At 42.4% G+C, this 16,537-nt stretch overlaps 1 protein-coding gene and 1 long non-coding RNA gene across 4 annotated transcripts in view; both read left to right on the top strand.

Moving 5' to 3' along the window:
* LOC133440134 (uncharacterized) overlaps positions 1 to 8,005 on the top strand; it is a 72,498-nt gene extending 64,493 nt beyond the window's left edge. The window contains exon 4 of the long non-coding RNA XR_009782287.1: positions 7,902 to 8,005. This is a non-coding gene — a long non-coding RNA (uncharacterized LOC133440134). The remainder of the gene's footprint in view (positions 1 to 7,901) is intronic.
* Positions 7,995 to 16,537, top strand: part of sema6e (sema domain, transmembrane domain (TM), and cytoplasmic domain, (semaphorin) 6E) — a 103,497-nt gene continuing 94,954 nt past the window's right edge. For all 3 annotated transcript variants that reach the window (XM_061717552.1, XM_061717550.1, XM_061717549.1), the window contains exon 1: positions 7,995 to 8,038. The gene's annotated coding sequence lies outside the window, so the exon portion shown is untranslated. The remainder of the gene's footprint in view (positions 8,039 to 16,537) is intronic.

Raw genomic sequence — 16,537 nt, 5'->3', positions numbered from 1 at the left:
AAAATTACCAAATAAAAACAAAAGTGCCTTTGGTATTCAAAGAGGCGTTGCACAACATGTAAGAATGAAAGTTGCTTTTCTTTTGACATCTACAGTCCTTATTGCTTTTGTTTGTCTTTATGTTTTTTGCAGCTTACAAGGCATTTCTTTTGATAGTTTCCAATTGAGCTCAAAATAGCCGAAGAAAATACAGCTTGGAATAGTTAAAGGCAATTGAAGGGTGTAGAGGAAAAAAAGATGTACCAAACGCAACATTCACGTCTGCTGCTTTATCAAAAACTTCCAGAGGATTGATTAAAAGGTAAATCAGATGTGAACTGACATTCCTTCGTCTAAATTTATGCGTCATTTGCACTGGGAGGGAGATCGTTGATAAGATTGCAGCGAATTTGTGTGATAAGATGCAAAAACAATGTCAGGCTCCATTTTTCAGTGACCCGCATGAGCAGGCAGACTCAGAAGAACTCTGCGTCGGAGTTCAGAGGATTGTTTTGTGCCTGCAGAGGAAGGTGTTCGTATCACTCTGTTTGCATGAATATGAGTTGAAGTGTTGATAGCAGGGCAACTGTGGTGGGAAAAGGCTCCCGTCTGTGTGATAAGCTCTTAAATAAAGACACAAGTTCACAAATTGGGAGTGTTGGTGTATGTGGCATGCACCCCCCTCAGGTGATTTATGAGCGTGCTGCTGGGCTATTACATTACGAGCCGCGGCACTTTTTCAGCTGTGGTGATAAAAGCAGCCAACCTCTGTTGGAACACAGCAGCAACAAGCACTTAGCTTTAGCAGAGTATCACTGCTTTTTGATAAAAGAATTAAGAATAAGAAGAATCCAATCATGTAGCCTGTGGTACAGATATAACTCATTTATGAAGTTAGTTTTTGTCCTCCAAAGTTTGCAGAACATATTCCAATCAACATGGCTCAGAATTGATTTCCTCCACTGTAATTTACATTTTAAACCTGGGCTCTTATGTTCTTTGGTAAATAGTGACATATTTCTACAGAAGAGTATTAGGGCCAGGCAGGAGAAAAATAAAAATAATATTTTAGAGGAGGAAGATTTTTTTTTCATTATGCACTTCGAGAAAAGTCGAGATTAATGTTGAAGTAGAATTACGAGAAAAAAGTCGAAATGTTGAAAAAAAAAAAAGTCGAAATGTTGAGAAAAAAGTAAAAATTTTGTGAATAAAGTCGAAATGTTGAGAAAAAAGTTGAAATGTTGAGATTAATGTTGAAGTACAATTTCGAGAAAAAAGTCAAAATGTCGAGAAAAAAGTCGAAATGTTGAGAAAAAATCAAAATTTTCGTGAATAAAGTTGAAATGTCGAGAAAAAAGGCGAAATTTCGACTTTATTCACGAAATTTCTACTTTTTTCTCGAAATTGTATTTCAATATTAATCCCGACATTTTGACTTTTTTCTCAAAGTGCACAATAAAAAAAAATCTTCCACTCAATTTTTTTTTTCTTGCATGGCCCTAATACTCTTCCATATATTTCACATAAGATTGCATAAGGAGGAAAAAAACGCATATCTTCACTGTTAAGGACTGGTTCCATTTATAGAGGTACAGCTCTCCCTAGAGCTGCTTCACTGTGAGCTACAGTACAGACAGAGAAGGTGCAAGTCTGCAGTTTCCTCCTGCGTTACATGGCTGCAGACCTGGCCTTGTTTAAAGAGGGAGAGAGGTGAGAGGCCGACGCCGCGTGGTCAGAGTTCACGCAGCAGAGCATCGCAGCTGAAAGGCCAGTTGTCAACCACCGGCGGAGAGGAGAGCAACGGGGCACCCGCCAGAGTGGCTTGGAAAAAGGACGAGTCAGGGTCGCTTTCAATTAGCGCAGCATGTTTTCACTGCAGAGAGCCACGGGGGCAGCGAGTAGGAAGTGGGGTGCAGCCTTGGGCTTCAGGAAGGAAATCAGGTACAGATGAAAACAGACAGAACTAAAGGCAGAAAAACAGTCAATGTGCAGAGGAAGTTTCTCAACCCACCCGCAAAAGCTGTGTCAAAATCCATAGACTTGGTGTGTTTGGAAGTCGGTATATTTCTTATGTCAAGTGAAAGCTTGTTTTTAAATACAGCAACCCACTCCTTACAGTATCAGCCACAAACACAACTTCCATTCCTGCCATCTGCCCTTATAAATAACTAAATACTGTATATAATGCCTTCTTTTACAATATCAGAAGCCAAGTTTTTTTTTTTTGTAGAATTTTTAAAGGCGTCTGAAGGTCAGTGGCATCTCTTGACGGCGTCTGAATGAAGGCTGAATGTGTTGGCCGTATTGTCCTTAGAGACGATGTGCCAACAGATTCCAGCGATGGCAGCCCGACAAAGCCCCGTCTCTGCACGTTTGTTGCTACAGCAGCGGAGTGGAGGATGAGACGGGCTTGGTCAGTTCTGAGGGACTGGCTCAGAACTGCTTCCCAGCAGGCTGGAGGAGTGGAATAATTAACAGCTCTGACATTCCTCCTCATGCTGACAGCTCAAGAACTCATTTGTGACAAGAATGCGAGAAGACCCATTCAACTTTAACATGCTGATAAAAATGAGTCTCTTTACGATTCATGACATGGGGGGGAAAAAGAAGAGGACCAAAATAAGAGCTCATTCTTATTTGATCGTGACCTCCATCATTTTCAGTCCAGTCGCTGTTGACGTCATGATGGTTATAACAGCTCCATAGGCTTGGAGTTTGAAGTTCAGCCAATTACATGCCTTCAGCAGGATGCTCGGAATAATGTCTTCTTATTCCCTTCCGTAGTCAAAAATGGCAGTTATTGTGCCAATTTTACTTCAAGCGCTAACATATGTTAGAACTATTTTTCCCTGAAGTTGGTGAGAGCTGCCACAACACGATACGCCTCCCGGACTCCTGCTGGAGGACACAATCAGACAAATGATGCTGCTCCCTATTAGGAATGCATTATCTCCTCCAATGTGATGCTATTCACGTTGGGTGTGGGTGTGCTATTAGTCCCATACTTAGAAACTGGTACTCGCAAGGCTGCACGGCTACTTGGTGTGGTTTTGACTGAAATAGCTGTAGCAGTGGGCTCAGATGGCATTGATTCTAAAATTTTAATGCCAGCTCGAAGAAACTGTTTGAAAATGATTTTAATTAAGAGAAGGACATTGTTTTAGGAAATCAGCAGGAGATGCTTCATGTTAATTGAAAGTCATAATAAATACAGATACAAATTTATACTTGACTGCTCTTCAGAAAAGGGGATTTCTGTTTGCATATTATAGTTGTCAATGATGTTCCTTCACCCTCGTCTACAAAGATGATGCCCAAACCCCCCTTGCACCGCTCTGTGCAAGGGGGGTTTGTGTCTTTGTTCTTCAATTTTCATGAGAACTTTATTATTTTACACACTTTATTTCAAATGCGGTTTCTTTTCTACCTCAGTTTTGTTTTTTTATTCTATTTTTCTATTGTATTCATACCAGACTGCTATGACAACAAAATTTCCCCTTGGGGATGAATAAAGTTATCATCTATCCTCTATATATTAGTTTGCTCTGACTGTAGGGAAGGTAAATGGAGTTCAGTCTGCACACAAGCCTATGATTGGAGTTCTAGATGGGAAAGCTAACGAGGCAAAAACCAGGGAATGGGAGGAAGAAAATTGTCTCAAATGAAACCACCAGTGACTTCAGTTAGCAGCAGGGTCATAACAACTGAGCGCTTTCTTGTGGACACTTTCGCAATAAAGTGGGGTTGGCAGAAAAAGCATTTCTTTTTTTTATCTTTTTTAAGCCAATCGGGCGTTGATTGATCCCTGATTTAATCCTTGTTTATTACGTGGACCTTGGCTTTTCCTTAAATTATCTGCTCATCTCAGAGAAGCGTGTGTCCTTCCTCACATTAGTAATGAAAGATCTAAAACTTGTTCTCATCTCTATTCAACAATTGTGATGGATATTTTCCGGTTGGCAAGGCAACCCTGCCCTCACATGTCAGTACCTCACTCTATTACAGTCTCCTCTTTTCCTGAAAGACAGCAATTGATCTAATTAGTAATCAATCAGCCATTGGGCCCCCCGCTTCCTCCGTGCTAATGGGCGACATGACAGGCCCGGACCTTGAATTATTAATCCCCCCATTCCTGGAGCCCAGGGCCCCCTGATGCCCACAGTCAGGGGCCATTGATCACCACAACCCAGGGAGCGCCGCACGAACGGCAGGGGAATATCCAGAGATGTGAGAGCCAAGATGTGGTGTGTCTGTCACTGTTTTGTGCTGTGAAACTCTTTAGCAGGATTAAGGGTTATTCTGGTGAAGGCAGGATTTTGCAAATTCAGCTGAAGAGAAGTTAATTAATGTAAACATCCTAAAAGAGAGCTATTAGTCCGGTGAGGTTTCTGAAGGAAAAGCATTGAGTGAGTGATGTTTTTTTAAGCTTGCTTCACTACAAAACTGTTGGAGCAAGGTAAGAGGGCTTCTCTTCAGGATATTCTAGATGATCAGATCAGGAAATTATAAGATGCCACACAAACGCAGTGGCGCGAGGATTGTAGAGTGTCAATGAAACAATCTCAGCGACATTATCCTTAATCTGCCATCCATTATATGAGCCCCCACTCTAATAGCTCCTGCAGCTGAAGTTGGAGCTTGATAATAACCCCACCAGCTGATCTCGTTTGCTGTCATCAATACTGGAACCCAGACTGTTCAGCCTGGAGCGGAAAAAACAGCCAAGGCTAACAAAAAAACATCCACCACACAGACACAAGGTCTTCCTCATTCTGTGTCCTCTTCAGCGAGATATGCTGACCTTAATCTATCCAACTTCTCTGCCAGCGGCTGTAAATCACGTCTATTATCCAGTCTACAAGTGTTTTTAGGACAAACGGTCTTTGCTGAGAACCGGACAACGATCATTATCAGCCATTCAAATTAAGATGCGGTCACATCACGTTCAAACATTCTTTTTATTTATTATAAGCATGACAGCTTTTAAGTGTCCACAGCTTTTTCAGCTGATTTAAATGGATGGGACACTTTTTTGACATGGATGTTTTTTTAAATTGTATTTTCAAACCAAAACAGGCTAATGTGGACGTAACCTAATTTGGTTTGTTTGCCAAAGCTGGTTTGTTATACTAAAGTTACTCTGAACGCTGTTGCATGCACTTTATCTGCCAGCAGACTATTATTAAAGCATTAAATGGTCAAGAAAATGAGAAGAATAATGACTTTGTGGGAGTACATTGTAATTCGACCTTGTATTGACATCCGTTGTTTTTTTTTTTTTTATTTATCATTATTTCAATTTTCTGGATTAAAAAAGCCACATGGTACATAAGGTTAGATTTTCTTTTATTTTTTTTTCATTTGTATAAAATATACATATATTGCAGTGAGTTTTAGTCTGGTTGGTAATCAAGATCTCACCTTCAGACCTTGACATTATGCTGTTCTTTAGATCGGCTGGGAAGATACTGGCTCAGAACCAGCGCTGGAACCACCTCAGTCAGAAACCATTGCTAACTACCTTTTGGCAAGGAGTTTTAAAGTGGTTTTGCTGCCTCTTTTTCTTTAAAAATAAAAAAAAACAAAACAACAACAATGTTCTGTTTCATTACATCTGAAAGGCTGTGAAAGCAAACCATTCTGAGTTGTATTGGATGCAATAATTCTTGACCATTTCAACATCTGTGGCCTGTCCTGAATGTGACTGATGCGTGGAAAAACGCATAAAAGCAGCCTGCGGCTCTTTGTGTTTCTGTTTTCATTTTAGATGACTCACTTTTTGCCACCCGTCCATTTCCCGTGACTAAAACATGGTGTAACATGGCACAGCCATGAGTTTACCAACATCACCACCACCGTCCTCGTTGTTACACCACACAGGTTAAGTCACCACACACCAGCATGTTGAAGCTGTCACGCTGCTCTGTTTAATTTACAGAGGGCTGCGGTTGTTAAGTATTTACAGGCCTTTAGTGGCTTTATGGCGCTATGATGGACTTGAGCTCACAGCTGCAGTCAGCTGCCTCACTCAGGGGAGATTAGACGGTTACTCCTCTGCTGGGCTGAGCGAGTGACTCAGTGGACATGCTTTATCCATGGTGAAGGATATGAGGAGTTTCACTGCAGTAATGAGGTCCACCTACCCCTCTTTACTTGAGTGCGTTGTGGGTGTAGACGTATTCGTATAGATTTACAATCTCCGTCTCACGAGAGGAGTAAGCTTACTTACAGGAAATATGTGCCATTTGCCTTGAGTCATCACGGGTTACAGTTGTCTGCATTAGGAAGGTTCTGAATTCTTATTAATGGAGTAACAAGAAGTTCAGCAGTTGCTCATCCCCCACAGAATAGCTGTGGTTGGTCTGTTAAGGACACCAGGAGCAGGATGACTGCGCGTCTGAGGAGTGAGCTATCAGCTCTACTTTACACCCCAGCTGTGCTGCATGAATGAGCCTCTTGAGAACAGAAACAAACTTCAGAGGGATGACGAACCTTTTTGAAAGATCTGAAAAGTCTCAAATGATGGGGATAAAGTCTTACTGGAAATATGATGACTGACATAACTCTTAATAGCCTGCTGGGAGGCGACGAAGTCGAGCCAGTCTGTAAGCTCGCCTCAACCCCTACATCTGTATACTGCTACATCTGTATACCGCTACGTCTGTATACCGCTACGTCTGTATACCGCTACGTCTGTATACCGCTACGTCCGTCTACCCCTAGGTCCGTCTACCCCTAGGTCCGTCTACCCCTAGGTCCGTCTACCCCTAGGTCCGTCTACCCCAATGTCCGTCTACCCCAATGTCCGTCTACCCCGATGTCCGTCTACCCCGATGTCCGTCTACCCCGACGTCCGTCTACCCCGACGTCCGTCTACCCCGACGTCCGTCTACCCCGACGTCCGTCTACCCCGACGTCCGTCTACCCCGACGTCCGTCTACCCCGACGTCCGTCTACCCCGACGTCCGTCTACCCCGACGTCCGTCTACCCCTACGTCCGTCTACCCCTACGTCCGTCTACCCCTACGTCCGTCTACCCCTACGTCCGTCTACCCCTACGTCCGTCTACCCCTACGTCCGTCTACCCCTACGTCCGTCTACCCCTACGTCCGTCTACCCCAACGTCCGTCTACCCCAACGTCCGTCTACCCCAACGTCCGTCTACCCCAACGTCCGTCTACCCCAACGTCCGTCTACCCCAACGTCCGTCTACCCCTAGGTCCGTCTACCCCTAGGTCCGTCTACCCCAACGTCCGTCTACCCCAACGTCCGTCTACCCCAACGTCCGTCTACCCCAACGTCTCAGATCTTATTCTTGTAAGCATCGATTTTATTCTGAATGCAGGTATCCTATACCTTCTTGCCTCCATGTTATCAGTTACAAATCAAGTTTTCTGACAAAGCACCTACTGTACATAGTTTTTTACCATAAGCGTGGGTACGTTAAAGCACGTGGGGGACTTGACCTAATGTGCACTTGATGACCTTTCGTGTCCATACCTGGAAAGTTTGAAAGATTTATTTTACATGGGAATGGAATAATTATGAAGTTGCAGCTTCTATATTTCTCAGCATGCAGTTGATGTGAAGGTTTAACATGATGGTGTCGTGTGAATCCGTTAAACCCGCCGGTTCTTTCCCTGTTGGAGGCAGGTTGTCCCTGTAACTCAAACACAGACCAGCACACGTGGCTCTTTGTGGCCTCTCTGCTTGTGTTAACGGCGATGTTATGACAGCAAGGTGATGGGAGATTACACTAGGGGGACACAGAGCACCTCTCCATGAGGCCCCTGTGGGCCAGTGGCCCCGTTTAAGCGGGACACACAATTCCCTGAGGATTTTCAGCTGTGTGTTTGCTGCACAGCTGTTTCTATTGTGTGGTCCATAGTCATGTTTTCTCTTTTTCCTGTGTGCTCTCACAGGAGGTGAGCTGAGGTGTAATCTCTAAGGGGGTTTTAACCCCTGACAGCCCTCGAACCACGTCGGTGCCGGTCCACCTCCACTGAGAGAGATTCGTGGAAGGAGCCCGGATCGCTAGGTTGCTGCACGTGGCAAAACGGTAAGTTCACATTTGTCCTTAATCTGTTTGCATCTGTTTTTTTTAACTCTCTTTAGCTGCAAGATCAATATTGACTTTTTCAAATATCTCAGAATACTATTAAGTGTGTGAAACAGTCCATGGCAACTTCAGAAACTTCACTTTGGAATTAAAAAAAAAAAGAATAAAAAAGAATGAATGAACTTAATTAACTATTTCATAATCACCATATTTTGGAACATTTTTAGCTTTCACATTTAGGAGATCAGGTAATTTTTCTACATACTACACACACCTTTGCATGAGTTATTGTCCACCACTCAACATTTTATTAAGATTGCCTAAATACAAGTTTACCAACTCTACTGGTGAGCAGCACGCCGCCTGCTAATGGACACCACAGCATCACTAATAAACCTTTTCCACGTGCGTTGTTACAGTGTCCAACTACGAGCCACCTCTTTGTTTTTCAGCAGCCAGCTGCAAAACCAGCAATGGTTGGGGGGTCCAGGTAAACTGGTGCTGCGGTGGGCTGGATGCAGAGACCAGTTATGTGAGGAGTGTGTAGTGGATTTATGACTGAGCCAAGCATTGTGTCTGACTTCAAGTCACATCTACATCCAGCTAGGAATAAGGAAACAAAAAAGACATTAAAAATCAAACTGCTGTCTCCTGACACTACTGAATACATTTGAGAGTGTAGTGAGACCAGTCTGACTAAAGCTTTTTGAAGACTTTATTTAATAATAATAATATTAATTAAAAATAATAATAAAGAACAGAGCCACCGTAGGCTCTAGACTGCTTTTGTGAAGGATTTTAGATGAATATCTCTCATAAATATGTTCCCGTGTCACACATCAGTGGAAAATGAGGGCATATTTGTGTTAAACTGGCCACAGTGATGACAGAAAGAGTTTGATGGTATCAGCCAGCACAAGTCATGATTTTGTTCTGTGTTTTCAAAAGGAAAAAGGTGTTTTGAGCGCTTTCAAGCTCAACCCTCTCTGAAACTCAGAGGTGGACTCACACATGGCTTTTAGAGACATCATGAATACTCAGGTTGGATGCTCCGGTTCTCTTTATCCACATCCCCCTTTCATAGCTATACTGTTCTTTGATCCCTCTTTTGGCTGGACGTGCACACATTCAATAGAGAGCATTGTGTGTCAGTCAACGTGAATAGGAGTCCAAAACTCTGGCATTGCACTCTGCTGACGGCAGGAAAACAATACCTGCTAGCTCAGTTAAAGGATTTGAGTGTATAGGAACGAGGTGTTGCTGTTCGCTGGATCACTGGCATCGTGGTGGCATGGGGGGCCCTGAGGTCATTATTTTGTGCCTGTCATTATTGATGGTACAAAGACGCATCAAAGGGGATGAAATGGGGCAGAATGGCAGTCGGTGCGGGTGCACAGGCATGAAACGCGATCAGACCGCTGAGCTGAATAGCAGTATTATTGTGCCAAAAATGTGGAAGATGCAGCGGCAGAAAGAGTGTGAGGGCCATTGCTTTCCTATCTTGTCACCCACTCACTTGAAAATGCAGATGTGATGTCCTTGTCAGTGAGAACGAGGTGGAGTGTGGTTGTATGAGCGCTTGTAATTTGTTTATAGACAACATACTTTACAGTGGAAAAAACATCTTTGTTTACTGAAGCAAAACACCAGATTTTTCCGAAAGTCAGCTCTCTCCTCAGTTTTTACCTTTTTTTTTTTTTTTACAAGAAAATGCACAAAATACATTCTCAAACCTGCATTTATTGATTAATAACTATGGTTGTGATCTGCAGTGTTTTAATGTTTAGTTGATATTGGATTATACTTTTTAATTTTTCCCAGAAATACAGCCTGTCTATTTGTATAAGGTGCGGTAGCCAGCACTTGGGGAGTTCTTGATCTTTGTACAAAGCACAGAAAAGGAGTTGGCAGAGAAAAGGGATGTGCTGTAGAGTTTTGCTTTCAGTTATGACACCAGGTTGCTGCACATATGTGCTTCCTACTTAGTCCCCTGTATGTTTCCTTGTCTTTGACTTCTGATAAACTCTCATTGACCTCTAGCTGCAGGCCCCGAGGGCTTCAGTCTATGTCTTTGGCCTGGTTTTCTTCTTCTCTCGCTTTCTTCTACGCTCTTCCGCAAGTTTTGCCTCCCTCAGTGTTAAATGAGGGCACGGCCACACTTGGAAGCGCTGTGACAAATTGGCACAGAGGAGGCAGATGGTGATGGGGAGGAGACTGGTTGTCATGACATTCGCTGCAGTGACATGAATTGATCTCTGTGCCGCAGAGCAACCACACGTGTTCCACTTGTGCAATCCCAACTTTGGTTGTTTAGTTCGTGCATGCGCGCGCACACACACACACACAAGCACACACACACACGGAGGAACCCACACACTGACAAACTGTAATCCGCATGCCACCCAATACCAGCCTTCCATCCCCATTAATACCAATGATGTGTGCAGCGGAGGCGCACGCTAACTGTCAGAGGGTCTCAGCTTGGATCCGCTCAAAGAGGCAAAGGAATGCTGAGGGATTTGAAAAATAGATGGAGCTCATCTTAATTGTAGACTATTGGGAGTCTGGGAACCCAAACAAACTATAGATAAATGGCATCACTGGCTTACTGTACCTGACAAACTATTTACACAGCTGCAGTCTCAACAAAGTTTACACATGAGTCTTTGGTGGAGCTTGACTAAAATCCCCGTGGGTATGTTTCACTGCAACATGACTGCTAGTGAGATCGTAGTTTGTGTGACAAGGACTGGCATCGCTCATTAAGGATGTGTTCCAGGGATGTGAAGCTTCTCAGATTGGCTGTTAACATCACAGAAGAAAACTCATTCAGTCACTTGAGCTAAAGCGGGACTGCCAGAGGAATATCTCTGCATGAAACAGTCGTGAAAATCAAGTGAACTTTGAGGTTGCGGTTCCTGTGCGAACCCACGACATGTTGCAAAGTGCACAAAGTTAACTTGAAAGGCTGTTTGATACCTCTGAGATGCATTACACTAAACTGTTTGACCATTTAAAAAAAAGAAGAGGTTTAACTTCAACACCTGGGTTTTAAATGCAATGAATTCTCAGATGCCAGTGAGTTTTTACAGGTAGTTTGTTGTCCTTGAAGACAGTATAACTCTGAGAACAGCAGATATGCAGAGCTGTTTCAGCAACCTGACCAAATACGCCAAACTTGTTGGGGCTTTTTCTAATTGTACTGCTTGAACTTTAATGTTGAACACGCTGCTGAGGCCAGTACAGTCTGGGGTGTATTTCATGGACCTTCCTCAGATTGATGGTCGGCAATTACTGCTTCTCAAGGTTATTGCCGATGTCTCGTTCAAATAATTCTGCTTTTATAAAGGATTGTATCCGCACCAACACTTAATTCTTACAGAAGCTGCAGGACTGTACTTCCGTTTCCCACACACCTTTTCTGCATTTTGGCTCGAAATGCTTTTGTAAATTGTGTAAAAACCTTGTCATCACAGATACAGGTTTTCAAATGACAAGGGTTTGTTCATGGATGATATGTTCTTTTAATTAGGAACCTGTGCAGTCTGTGGGTGGGAGGATGGGATAATTGCTAGCTTGAGCCGTCCTCACCTGGGACGTGACGGGATAGCTTTCCCACGGTTGTTTAATATTGAAAACTGCTAGCCCTCAGTAAGGGATATCGATCAGCCAGACGTGATGAATTCCCTGCAAGCGTCGGGGGGGCAAAGAGCAAAGTTTTCAGACGGATTAAGGATTTCAGGATTTTCTTCAACCGAGGAAAAAAGGTTTTACTTTTTAATTATCACTGTTTAGATGGGTATTCAACTGCATCTGTATATCCACCAAGACAACCATCCTGCAGAACAATATTAAACACTTCAAAGCAACGTTTTTCTGATATCCATCAGTGGCTAATGATCCTCACACGGGAAAGCTCAAGTGATCCAACTTCTTGGGATGAGTCAAACTAGCCATTTTAATTAAGAAGAAACCCAAACAACTTGCAGTGGTTTATGGGCTGTACACACACTATTAGACACCCAGAGACTGGCGGAAGCCAGTTTGTTACAAAAGATTCATAAAAACCACGTTTGAGCTCAGCAGGCCAGCTGTTGGGGAAGAAAAAAACAAAAAAACAAACCCTCTGTTTGTGATAACTGCTCCTTGGCTTCCAGCACAAACAATGCAGACCTCATTCCCATAACCTTCACTCATATTCACATTTTGTGTATTTAAACTGAAGAGGGTAAAATAAAAGTTTTTTAAGGCCATGGAGTTCAGAACCCAATCTGGAGCCAAGTTTTTATAAATCCTCTGTCTGTAACAGGAGCAGCGTCCCCCCCACAGGGATACGTTTGCTTGTGGACTGTCAGCTAACGTGACGGCGGACTTACATGGATGTCAGAAAAGAGATTTGGGAGCTGCAGATGGGTGCTTCACTTTCAGCTCACCTTACATCTCTGAGTAATTTCTGACCTGAGCAGAGGGATGAATCACTTAGTGAATGTGGGAATTGAGGGAAGGTGTAGACGATGAGGGGGAATCAGGGAGACCTCCACAGCTTGACTCAAGGTTGTTTATAATTGCAATTCAAATGAGCCAAAGTTCAATAGTTCTATGTTTTTTTTTATGTCTTAAATAGCAAGTAAAGGTCATAAAGTGGATCTTATTTTGGAGTTACTCTGCAGTTGACCATAATTTATGGTAATGTGCTATGCTATTAAATAATGTGCACTTTGAGGGCAAAACGAAAATGAAATTAATGATATTGAAGTTCATATATTTGGCAATTGAAGTGCTTTCTCTTTTACCCTTCAGACAACTCCTGATCACAATTACGTAGTTCTATCGGGACAATCGGCTGGGATCCAAAATAGCTGCTTGTGGTGGAATGAGATCTGTGTTTTTTAATTTGCAGGTGTTTTCACCTGTCAGCCTGACACCATCTAGCTGCACATGCTCCCCAGAGTACGAGAAGAGAATGAAAAAGTTGTTTTACTTATTTTTTTATTATTCCTAGAGGAAAGGACATTTAATCTGTTCTTTATCAGCTTAGTAACAAACCATGTTTCACTTCAGAAGATACCTGAATGCTACAGGTTCAGCCACTAATTGCTTGTTTTGTCCAGGGTTTTTACTCGGCGTGCATGTTTGGGCTATTTGAGTAATGGACTCAGGACTTTGAGTCGTTTAACTGCAGTCCTTATGCAACCAATGGTGAGAACTGCTCTGTGTGAACCAGTTCAGATAGATCAGAAAGCCAAGCAGCCAGAAGAGGAATGTTTTTCTTTTCTTTTTTTTGAACGCTGCAATGGATGTAACAATTTCAGACTTTGCAGCAGTAAGAACACTAGGAAGTGAGGGGCTCAAGGAAGCTTCAAAGCCTTGTGTTTTTGTTTTTTGTTTTTAATGACAGAATGTGCTCCATCATGGAGAAGACTGATTAAAAGCCCTTTGTGTCACAGTCTGTGCAGCAGTAGCATATGGCCAAAGGGCTTAAGCGTACAGAAAAGACATCTGTAGCACCAAATCACTTGGACAGAATGAAATCGCTGAGATTAAAGTGAATTGTCTCATTCTTATTACAGAAAAATGCCCCATTTGTGAATACCAGCAGTTGTTAATTTTGTGTCACGCTACAGAAGAAAGTGGATGTTTATGCGGATTGAACGACTTCATTTGACTCAGAACGCGTTTTGGAGACGCCAGACGTCTTTCAAAACACTGATGTTCGGGGAAAATGGTCAATAGATTTATAGCGTAATTTCTTTTCTTAAAATACTTTGAGCTTCATTGGTTTCCGCTTTAAGTAAATAAGTGTTTCTTTTGCAATTCTTTTTGGAAAAAAAGCACATTTGTTTAGATTTTGAATGGCAGCCAGGATACAAGCCGCAGAGTTTAAAATCCAGGGTAACAAAAATGTCTGCATCCTTTAACAATGTACAATCAAGAAGACAGTGTTTATAGGCCTTTTGTGCATACTGTCACTCCATGTCAAAGACTTTCATAAACAAAACATTAAAACAATAAATTGCAAACTGTATTTCTCACGCACATGTCTGAGAAGAGCGGCGGTGATTCACTCGCTCTCCGGCTGTTGCACGCTTTGATTAGTTTCAGGAAACTGTTGCAAAACCCTTTTTTTGTAGAATGAAATAAATAAAAGCCAAAATTCAGATTTCATCTTTTATATTGAAAAGTATTGTATTATAGAAAATAAATAACTTTTCATGGTTTCTGTGTAACTTAGTTTGTAGACCAGACAAGCCAGAATTAGTGTCAGATAAAATAAATCTTAAAGATCACAAAGGTCATTTTAAACTCCAGATGTGATGAATATGTATACGTTTTATTGAAGTCTATATTAATGTGTGGTTCTTTTTAGAGGTTTTACAGCTGTAGCCTTTATAAATATTTCTAAGATGTGTCCCTACAACTCCAACAGTCTCTCCTCGTGTCCCTAAAAATAGGATATTTATGTGGTAACTGCATGCAGCTTCATCATGACCAATTACTCTGTATTAAACTGAAGAAAAACACGGCACCTGCTCCACAGAGGCTTGTATGTAATGAAAAACACTCACCAATTGAGCATCAAGGTCACTGTGGCCGAGGATTTCTCCGGAGGGCTGAGGAGTCGTCTGAGTGAACAAATGCAGCCAGGTGCTTGATGAACTTCAGGAAGACTTTGACAAACCCTATCACCAGTGACAAATTAAAGTGTCAGCGGCCGCCCGCTGCAGTGTCACGTTTCCTGTGTTGTTCTTTGATAAGCTCCACTGCAGAGACGGCAGCCGCGGAGCTGTCTGCAGCCGGAGATTGCCATGACGACAGAGGTATAGTAACAGGAGACCCAGACAGATGCTTGTGTCTAAGTATTGATTGGAGCAGACGTCCAGACGACTGCTTCAGCCACTGACGCAGGCAGACTGCTGGCCACCCTCTTCCTCCATCCTCTTTAGCAACGGAAGGAATTGAATTTTTATTTTTAGTCAGGCACCAAACGACAATTGTTTTGAGTCTAGTTTAAAGCTTTGGTTATTTGTAGATATCTATCAACCAAAGTTTGGAGAGCTGGAACTCAACTGAGACGGTTCTAAATGATGCAATCTGATATAAAGTAAACACACATTTGTTGACAGCATTTTTTTTATTGATTAGCTCTTTGAATGCACAGTAAATTTGAAAATGATTTTGAAAAGGCCTTTTTCTTTTTCCAGTTCTGTCGGCTGCACTGCTCACATGGATTGTGAATAATGGGTCCAGTTTAGATTGAGTTTTAACTCGTACAATCAGCATAACTGGCTGTTGCTTGAGCATGGAAGACCTCTGAGTAAGGCTGCTGAAGGGCGTAATGCATCATTTAATATGCCTCGATATATACAAGTATTACAATAGAAGCACACTTTCCTTCACTCTGGTACACAGACACAATCAGCTTGTTGTCAAGGCAGCTGTAAGAGTAATGGCCCTGGGTTTGCTCCTGAACACAGACTAATGAGAATCTCAAATCCGACAAGCAGAGTGCATTTATCACACACTCACACTTAATGACACCACCACCCAGGCTCAACAGCATGCTCATGCCAGTTTCTGGCCCCTTTATGGATGGCCCCGTTTGTACCTTTGCCTTTCTATTATTATAGCTGCTTGGTCAGAGCTAGAGGAAGGATGAAGAGGGAGGATGTGGGGAAGAGTGGAAGCAGAGTCTGTGTTAAGTCTTCTGGAGTATTTTACTGCTGCTTTGTCATCTTGACAATCTTTTTTTTTTCCCCTCTGCTTTTCCTTTTTGAATTTGTCATTTCCCAAATCTTTTTATTGTCTTTTTTTTGTCTGTTTCACTTATGTCTTTAAAATCTTAAAGTGCAGCAGTGCAATATTTCAGTTGAAGACATTGTAAAGGATTTGACAGATGAATATTACACACAAAGCTTTTATCTAACTCTCCTCCACCACTCTAAAGTGTTTTGTTTTTAAGGGGGATGAGGGATTGTGTTTGTGTTGGGCGACATGCAGCCTTGCATAAGTCCTCTTTAACATTGGTAATTTATTAGAGCGGGCCGTTAAAAGTGCTGGCTAAGTAGATGATCAACTGATTGGATGTTGAGTGATTAATATCAGCTTTTCAGATAAATGCACCTTCTCTGTTTTTTAGTACCGGTATTTTGTGAAAGCTAAAGTATTGAAAACATTCAGCCAATGCTGGGATAATCTATGTCTGTTGCTCTGATTTCACTGCTGTTGGAGGGGGATTGAAAGGTGAGTTGAGCCCTAATTACATGGACTTCTAAGGAGGCTGTGCTGCCTTTAATGACTGCTGGGAGTTTAGACAGAGATGAGAGCTGATCTTCCTTTATCTACAATGAGATCCAAGCATACTTATGATTTAGACGTGTGCAGAAACACGAGCAGGCGACACTGACTGAGCAGAGGACCACTGAGGCACCGCGTTTTCAGACTACTGGACGACATAGATCAGTTTCTCCAGTGTCTCCGATAAGCATCCGGTATGTTAGA

This window comes from Cololabis saira, chromosome 3 (genome assembly GCF_033807715.1).
Source record: "Cololabis saira isolate AMF1-May2022 chromosome 3, fColSai1.1, whole genome shotgun sequence".
In the NCBI taxonomy this organism is placed as follows: Eukaryota; Metazoa; Chordata; class Actinopteri; order Beloniformes; family Belonidae; genus Cololabis; species Cololabis saira.
The sequence above is the reverse complement of the archived record's forward strand: the minus strand, read 5'-3'. Positions and strand labels throughout refer to the sequence as shown.